The sequence below is a fragment of the Etheostoma cragini genome, chromosome 21, assembly GCF_013103735.1.
Source record: "Etheostoma cragini isolate CJK2018 chromosome 21, CSU_Ecrag_1.0, whole genome shotgun sequence".
NCBI classification, from domain to species: Eukaryota; Metazoa; Chordata; class Actinopteri; order Perciformes; family Percidae; genus Etheostoma; species Etheostoma cragini.
In genome coordinates, this window is record NC_048427.1 from 1,247,136 (window position 1) to 1,254,038 (window position 6,903).

Here is a 6,903-nt window from a genome sequence, read left to right on the forward strand (position 1 = left end):
GGGGGGGGGGGGAACTCCTCAAACCTGCATTATATCCTGCAGGTGAAGATATGTGTGGTTGCAAAAGGTTGGTGTCTGTAAAAGTGCTACGATGTGATTGCCAGTGAAAGTGTGTAACTTATGGTAGAAATCATCTAAAATCATCACATCCGCCACCAGGATGGCTGCACCCATGACGACAAACTCGTCGACTCATAGAAGATCCCCACAAACCAATGGGTCACATATTGCTCACAGTCTCTGGGTAGAGCCAGAGCTGAGAGAAAATGCCTCGTCACTCAGGTCCCATGTCAAGATATGTGCTACAAAGTGTGACTAATCAAGGTTAAATGGTGCATTATTTCAAAAGAAGCAAGTGCGATATGAAAACGTCTCCCCCACTTTGCATAAAATGACCACAAATTGTAGTGAAGCAACCAAAACCACTACATGGCGTATGTATTTTATACTTTAGGCTTGGTGGGAAAATGATGGGCAAATTTTTGTGATGATAGCCAGATTAAATTGCGTTGTCCTTCACTGCCACCATAATAGGACTTTAATTGCCTGTAATTGCTTCTCAGCAATTAATCAAATGTTTACAGTGACTCCATGCACACTAATGATGCCGCTCCCCAATTCTAGTCCTCGCTCTCCCGAGATGCAGAGTTGTCTGGCGTGGACCCAGAAACAGGATTAAAGCAATGCACACACTGGATTAGGAAACTGCCATTTTTACTTTATTTGGGAAGTCCTTCTGATTCCTTCCAACGCAGCGCTGAGGCTGCATGTGTGCACATCCTTGCAAGTCAGTTGATGCATAATAACTAATATGTTCATACTCTGATGTATACTTTAAGGCCAAATCTATGTGGATAAGCCTTTCCACAGACTGTCTACGTCTGTTTTGAGTCTGCTTTTCATGGTTTGGTTGGTTCCACTCGACTGATTTTAAGCGATGCCCCTGATTTCCCTCAAGTTCCCATTACAGTATAAAATGTATACAGTATAAACATTACAGTATAAACTGACAACTTCGGACCATCTCGGCCATCTTTCTGTTCTAATTGCTCAGTTGACAAGTGCCTGCATTAAAGGATTAAGGACAATATTTTATACTTTTGTTACTAAGCAAAAAATGTGACTCAAACAAGATGAAAGTGCAATTGTATTTTCTATTTTCAGCAGCTGAATAATCCACATTTGGTGCTCTGGTGAGTGATTTAATGGAGCAGGGCGGTGTGTGTTGGACTGAGTCAACATAAACTACAGTGTGTGTGTGTGTGTGTGTGTGTGTGTGTGTGTGTGTGTGTGTGTGTGTGTGTGTTCATGGTGATGAAGGAACATGTCAGCCAGAGCAACAGTGTGGACCTTTGATGTGTTTTTAACAACATTGGAGCTCTATGGCACAGAAGAAGAAGATATGTCAGACTCTGATACACACAAACAATACTTGTTAGCATGTCCGGGTTTAAAAAAGTTGATTTTCCGATTTTAAATCGATTTTCATTTAAATGATCTAAAAATTGATTCCTATCCGATCTTTTCAATGTCCCAAAGGCTCATTCTGTTCACTAATGTGATATCATTTAAAATAACTAACTGAGAAAACATTGGGGAACCCTTTTGAAGGATGTGAGCACATAATGTAATCTGATTACTGCCCTGGTTAAAAAAACAATGCTCTCAGCTGGTAATATGTCTACATGAGTGCAATTGGGATTTCTAAGTGACCCCAAACCTTTGACCGGTACTGTGTATCTAAAGGACCTAAGGAATCAACCGGTACCAATTCCACTATTTCATGTTAGCTTGTCAGAAAAGGGGGTTAAATAGCTTGTGTTAAAGGACTTTTCAGTCCCTACCATTACATCACTTTGTCTGCTGTACACCGGACTAGTTTATTATCTTTTAGGCTATAGTTACCTTTCTACACATGTTAGTCATAGCATCTACTTCTTATAACTTATTCGCTGTTATATACATTGTTTTCAAGAATATTATTTCTTTTCTTGTATGTTATGTTTCCATTCTTGTCTTTTCATAATCATAGTTAATTTGTTAAACTAAAAGTTTTTAATAATAAGCTATTGCACTGTTCGATCCCTGAACCTACCATAGCACCCTGTCACGGTCACTGCATCACATGGGGAGTCTGGACCAGACCTTTGTAATCACTTCACAAACTGTTAACTCTTTACACTTCTGGGAGTGATTTTATGTGTGTGAGATAAATGTGTGTGTGTGTGTCTTTGTTGTGTTATGGTTGTATAAGCTACTGGATGTCTGAAATTATTAAAAGTACCTATCTATCTATCTATCTATCTATCTATCTGTCTGTCTGTCTCAAGTTAGGCTACATTTTGGTAAAGGTAAATAATGGCCTAGCCATTTTCAACGGGGTCCCTCTTTCACCTCACGATATGTGAATGTAATGTCACCCAAAGTAAGTGATGCTAATGATATTTTGAGTTATGTAACGTTTGGACTGTTGGATTATGACCAAAATGCAACTAACTCAAGATTCTTTCATTTTCACCTGAATGAACCATGGAAAGACTAATGAAAAAAAATACTATTTCCTGAGCAATTTCACTCATTATCTTTGACTGCTGAGTGTTGAATGCATTGAATGAGAATACATATCTTAAGCCAAGGTCTGTCCTTAATTCAGACGCATTTCCAAGTCATGGCACCAGTGAGAAAGAAAAATGTTGGTTGTACTCGATGAAAAGTGACCTGTGCTGTTTTAAGTGCTGTTTTAATAATATTATAATAACAACAATAACTCTGATTGTGAAGAAAATTACCGATCCCGATCCGATGCTTGTGTTTGCGTAGATAATAGAGCTGCACACAATATGTTTTGTTTTACAAAAATAACTAAGCAAATAAAGTATCATTCCATCGATTAATCGGGTAATTGGATAAGATACGTACTTGTGTTAATATAAAAAAAAAAAGATTTCATTATAACCTTGGTGTTGTCTTCCCGTTAACCATGAACTTGGGCTTCCAGGTCAAAATTGACTTTCTTTTGTGCTTTTCCAATGTATTTGTCACTTTTTCCATGCTTCTGGCGCTTAAAAAAAAAAACCTGAGCTGGTTTAATAACAGGTTTTACACTTATTCTTGGAATTCATGGTCAACAAACCTCATTTGTATCAAATTATATGTATGTTTATAGTTTAAAAGGCAGAAATTATGAATTATTTTGACTAATAGTTAAGATCAGAGGATGTTATGTCAAAGTTTAGTAACGGATACTGTTTTGAAACCATAAAAAAAAAAAGAATTCAAATGATATAAGATTAAATAAAACACCCAAAAAATTAAATGAAAGTAATCATTAATGTCACCTGAAGAACATATGGAATCATCCATGTTATTTTTGGGCAATTTGGTTGAAAGAAATCTAATATTTATGATATAAAAGACAAAAACGGGTCAATTTGACCCGAGGACAACACAAGGGTTAAGAAAAAGCCACAATTGCATACAGTGACAGGAATAGACACACTGGCCACCCGGCCCCTAAAGGAAGTGGCCAAAGTACATCGTTGGTGGCCCAAATCTAAATGTTTCACCCCCCGTTTCTGTGCCTCTGGCTGTTTAACTGCATATACAGAAACGCTGTAACTAACTCCAGGTTAAGATGAGTGTACAAAGCTCACAGCAGCTATTCAACTACACTGGACACGTTCTCAGCAGGTCGGTCTGAGTAAAGTGTAGAAAGAATGAGGAACGCAGGCATCACTGCATGGTCCGTGTGCAGGAGGGGTGGTGAAGAGAGAGAGGGCTGGTGAAGAGAGAGAGGGGTGGTGAAGAGAGAGAGGGGCTGGTGAAGAGAGAGAGGGGTTGGTGAAGAGAGAGAGGGGTTGGTGAAGAGAGAGAGGGGTGGTGAAGAGTGGTCAATTACAGAGTGTGGTCTAGACCTGCTCTATCTGTAAATTACAGAGTGTGGTCTAGACCTGCTCTATCTGTCAATTACAGAGCGGTCTAGACCTACTCTGTCTGTAAAGTGTCTTGCAATAACTCGTTATGATTTATTACGTTAAATAAATAAAAATTGAATTTAGCAATCACATTATTCAAGTTACTCGAGGAATCCTTTCAGCCCTTAGAAGGAGTTCAACTTCTCTAACTACTTTCATTGCAGGGGACAAATTCAGAATTGCAACTACATTATAACACAAATAAACTTCTGACTAATCACATATAAAAAAGGTTTTACCACTTTTTATCACATCAAATTCAAAATGTAGAAAGAAAACAGCTGTTCTAGCTGTTTCCAGCTTAACCACCTAACGGCACTACCAAACCCACTGAGAATGACTCGTGTTGACTTTTTTAAATAACTAGTGTTTTCTTCTGTTTCTCAGACACAACTCCACACTCGACTCTGCACTTCCTCGGGTCCTCAGCGACGCAGCCGCCAAGCGTGAAGTCGAGCGGATAAACGGTTGTCGAGAAAATTGCAGGACGGACTCCTTCTATTTTAGTAATTGTCATGAACCCGAGCCGTGCAACAACCCAGTTCTGTACCTGTAAATTACATATTGCTCAAGTTTAAATACACTGGGGCTGCCGCCTCTTAGTTGATTTGTTCACTTTTCGGGTTTTTTGGTGTTTGTCAACTAGGATTACTTAGATGTCCGATAAAGCCAATTCCGATAACCACCTTTTTCCCTCTCAGCACCTCTTTGGTTGCCATGTAGAACACAAAGAAGAAGAAGAAGAAGAAGAAGAAGAAGTCTACAAATGGACAAATAACTGTCACAACAAACCATCCGCAACCATTTAACTGTCAGCATTAATTCAGACACTGACTCCTGAGGAACTTAACCGTGACTTCAATTTTAAAAGCCCAGGTGAGTCAATGTTGTCTGAAAGTGTAAAAATGCAGCACATAAGCTGAGAGCTGATGGAGAAAAAAAAAAAAAAAAGTATTCCCTTACTAATTAAACTAAGGTGTAGGTGGGAATTAATTCATGTTTGAGCAGCTGTTCTGGGAGCTGCCAGGATCCTCAAATATTTTCTCTCCTGAAATCTCAGTCGTAACTTTTGCAAAGGGAGCTGAAGAATAGAAGAAGAGGGTTTGTGAATAAAGGAAGACCAGCAGGCCTGTGGGCTGCTGTGACCCAGATTTCAGAGCTCTTTGTGGTTTGTCGGCCTCGATCCAATCCCACTGACCAAAAACACCACAATCATACCTGATCTAGTGGGACTCACAGGATCTAGACGTAGGCATGCCATTGGCTGCTGATTTCAGATTTCAGGATTCTCCTCCCCTTCCGCAATCTGCATGTTATGTTTAACATAATCCCTGTTGCTATGTGAAACTACAGGGACTAGACTGTATAGGTCTTACATTAAGCTTATGTACATAACTGATCTGATTTTACTAGGGTTGCACAACAACTTGTGAATGCACCTTGAAAAAACCTGGATTCTCATGCTTAATATATTCAATTCACTTTTCAATTCAATTTTATTTACATGGCGCTAAATCACAACAGCTATCTCATAGAGCTTTTTCATAAAGAGCAGGTCTAGGCCGGACTCTGTGATGTTATTTACAGAAACCCAACAGTTATATATCTGTTTTCTGACACGGCCATCGCTAGTCCGAGTTGATTTGGCACATTTTTTTACTCTGGCAGCGGCATGTGCCAGTGACATTGACCTGACCAATGTAGCAATCTGTTCCACTCCACACGATCTTCAGTTTACTCTCACAGAGGAGGGAAAAAACTACAAAGTATTCACATCTAATAAGCTTGAATCAGATGATTTCTTTCATAAAAAATTACTCAAACTGCATGTTTCCACGACAATGCACGCAACATTATGGCTGCGTGAGCGGTACAAGTCTGTGCAAAGCTGGTCTTATTACACTGAGCTGTCTGCAGAAGCTGAACTAGGAACTGTTTAATAATCAGTTAATCTAAATCAATGTTTCCCAAACTTAGGGTCGGGACTCAAAATTGGGTCGCAGCATGACTTTCAATAACCGAACCTAGAATAGATCAGCTGGTTGATATCTTCAATAAGTCTGAATTTTTTAAATGTTGGTGTTGGTACTGAGGGATGATGGGAGGGGATAAGAACATGAGTTGAGAAAGGGGGGAGACACAGAAAGGAGATAGAGATTTCTGTTTTTGTTTACTTTTGTAATGGAATAAATATACTTCATACAAATTTAAATCCGTGGTTTTGTTCTGTAAATTTGGGTCCCGGGGAGACACCAAATTTCTCTTTTGGTTCTTGAGCTGAAAAAGTTCGGGAACCACTGATCTAAATGATATTAGCATTAATTCCCATTAATGTGTCCAGATCCAGCTCTAACAACCTCTGTAACCTGCGGCTGACTTCCTGTTTTTAACTTTGAAGGACCTCCATGCGGCGGCTCCATAATTACAAGTTGACACCTGGGAAACAGGCATTACTGTTATCCCCCCTCTCAAGGAATCACTGTGACAGAAACAAACAGCTGATAATTGTGAAGTCAAGCACCCATTGTGTGATAATCCCTAATGTATATCTTGCTGTTCACACAGAGCGGTGCGCTGTCTAATCACCCACTCGCCTGCTTTATTCACCTTAAATTGAAAATGGCCATATCTGCCGCCAAGTCACTCCACCAAAATAATTTAATGCACCAACAAGCAGACATTGTTTTTTTTGGGAACATAAAACCTGTCTCATCCAACACAAACAGGCCCCCTATGCACCGTGACTCAGTGATTACTGGCTGCAATATTTCTCAATCACTTGAGCTGAAATCCCGAGGCGCACATATGCACAGAGGCCGACTTAGAGAGGCGAGGGGAGAAAGAAGAGAGAGAGAGAGAGAGAGAGAGAGAGATGAGGAGAGAGACATGCATGCCTGACCTGCATGCCAAGTAGCCATCTTTGTACCCA

At 39.8% G+C, this 6,903-nt stretch overlaps 1 protein-coding gene across 5 annotated transcripts in view; it reads right to left on the bottom strand.

The window, feature by feature from the left end:
* Positions 1–6,903, bottom strand: part of LOC117937008 (SRC kinase signaling inhibitor 1-like) — an 89,528-nt gene that overhangs the window by 43,285 nt on the left and 39,340 nt on the right. The window lies entirely within an intron of this gene.